Source organism: Mustela putorius, unplaced genomic scaffold (genome assembly GCF_011764305.1).
Source record: "Mustela putorius furo isolate JIRA1106 unplaced genomic scaffold, ASM1176430v1.1 tig00537248_pilon_pilon_pilon, whole genome shotgun sequence".
Lineage (NCBI taxonomy): Eukaryota > Metazoa > Chordata > Mammalia > Carnivora > Mustelidae > Mustela > Mustela putorius.
In genome coordinates this window covers 9,182,562-9,184,933 of record NW_025422387.1, presented here as the reverse complement: position 1 = coordinate 9,184,933, position 2,372 = coordinate 9,182,562, and the positions used below count along the sequence as shown (strand labels likewise).

Below are 2,372 nucleotides of genomic sequence, written 5' to 3'. Positions count from 1 at the left end.
TACCATATTCCTCCCAGTTTTTACACGATCTGATTAGGTTGAACTGGATGAAATTGCAGAGTTCGGGGAAAACTGGATTTCCCCCTCACAACACTTTCGACACGAAACACATGGCTTTCCCACACCAAGCCATTCTCTGAATCTCTGAGGACCCCGGCTGGATATCCTGTGGTTTCATTCTACCTGGCTCTACCTGGAGTTAGCGTGGCCTACACAGGGTAAGGACTTGGTCCCACGAGCCTGGTCCCTACTTCAGACACCAACCCCAAGTAGGGGGTCCCCAGTTTACCCACACTTCTGTCTGACTTGGTTGCAAATTGGGGGTTCCCAGACCCCCTTCCTGAGGTTGGAGCATTTACTATAAAAGCTCATAGAACTCAAGGAAACACTCCACTTAATATCACCAGTTGATTGTAAAGGGTATTCAATTGTAAAGGGTATTAGAACGGATGCAGGTGAACAACCACGTGAGGTAGGATGTGGGGTGAGGTCCAGAACGAACCCATCGCAGGAGCTTCTGTTCCCATGGAGTGGGAATGCACCACCTTCCCAGCACTGGGATGTATTCACCTGCCCAAAGTTATCTGAATCCTGCTGTCGGGCTTTTACAGAGGTTCCATTACATAGACACAATTTTTTTAAAAAAACAAGTTTGGTTCACTTTATTTTTCTTGTATAAAACTACATGGTGGCCGCAGCTGGAGCCCGGGTCCTCTGCACAGAGACTCTGGTGTGGGTCTTCACAAGATGGTCAGTGAGTTACTGATAGGGAGACTTGGTGAACACCGTCCGCTTGCACAGGTCAGGGGTGAGATTGCCATAGGTCCTGGAGATGGCATCAAAAGTATCCTTGGCAAAGGTCCCCGAATGGCAGTGCAGCCTTTGGCTGAGGTGTAGCAGTCTGATACCAGCCATTATCAGTAGCTTCTTGGGCACGGGGGCTGAGACAACGGCGGTGCCTCTGGGGGTGGGGATGAGACACACCAGCACAGAGCCACAGTGGCTGGTCACCTTGCATGGGGCAGTGTGGGGCTTGCCGATCTTGTTCCTCCAGCAGCCTTGCTGCATGAGGATGCTGGAAAGCTTGTCAAGACAGGACAGCAGTGGCTACCTCCTAGGAGCACTTGATGTGTCCATTGGAATCTCTGATGGCTACAAATGCCTTGAACCTGGTCCGCTGGCCCACACGGGTCTGCTTTTTGCACAGGCATGGTCTTCCAAACCTCGTCCTTGAGGGATGCCCCCAGGAAGATGTCAGTGATCTCAGGTTCCTTGATGGGCAGGGAGAAGAGGTAGATTTCCTCCAGAGACTTGATCTTCAGGCCCTTGACCAAGTGGCCTGGCTTGGTGATGGGGATCCACTCCTTGTCCTCAGCCTTGCCTCAGTGAGCTCCGTGACAGTGGCGGTGGCCTCAGATGCCGCAGTCAAAACCTCCACAGAAGCCCCCGGGTCCTCTGGGCCCTCCCGCAGTACCCACATCCTTGGCCGTTTGGTGTTGTCTCGGAGAAGAAGCCTTAGACACGATTGGTTAAATCATGGCCCCTGGTGATGAACAGGAGCCCCAACCCTTCTCCTGTCCCTGGAGGTCAGGGTTGGGGCTGAGAGTTCCAATCCTCTAATCACACGCTTCCTGGGGCAATGAAACTCCAACCAGAAGCCATCGGGGGCCTTCAGACACCAGTCATCTCATGAGCATAAATTCAGTTCGGGCTGAATAACAGAAGAGGCTCCTTTCCTCCTTCTCACTAGGACGTTGCAGGGGCTTTTGGAACTCTGTGCCAGGAACCAGGGAGAAAACCAGATGCATATTTATTGCTTCACAACATCACTTGGATGTTTGACTGTTTTTAACTTACAAACCCACAAGTTTATATATAGTTTATGTAACGTAGTCTAAATAATCTTTACACGGTAGGTTTGCTGGAGGAGAAGAAGAGGGCTTCTTTTCTTTTTCTTTTTTTTTTTTTTTTAAGATTTTTATTTAATTATTTGACAGACAGAGATCATTCGTAGACAGAGAGGCAGGTGGGGGCGGGGGGGTGCGGAGCAGGCTCCCCATTGGTGTGGGGCTTGATCCCAGGACGCTGGGATCATGACTCGAGCTGAAGGTAGAGGCTTTAACCCACTGAGCCACCCAAGTGCCCCAGGCTTCTTTTCTAAAACTTCCTTTTTATTTATTATTATTATTATTTATTTTTAAAAGATTTTGTTTATTTATTTGAGATAGAGAGTGAGAGAGAGCATGAGAAGGGAGAAGGTCAGAGGGAGAAGCAGACTCCCCATAGAGCTGGGAGTGGGACTTGATCCCGGGACTTCGGTCGGGATCCTGACCTGAGCCAAAGGCAGCTGCTCAACCGACTGAGCCACCCAG

General features: G+C 50.3%; 1 pseudogene; it reads right to left on the bottom strand.

The window, feature by feature from the left end:
• Positions 1-681: 681 nt before the first annotated feature.
• LOC101693837 lies at positions 682-1,480 on the bottom strand (annotated as a pseudogene).
• Between the last annotated feature and the right edge of the window lie 892 nt (positions 1,481-2,372).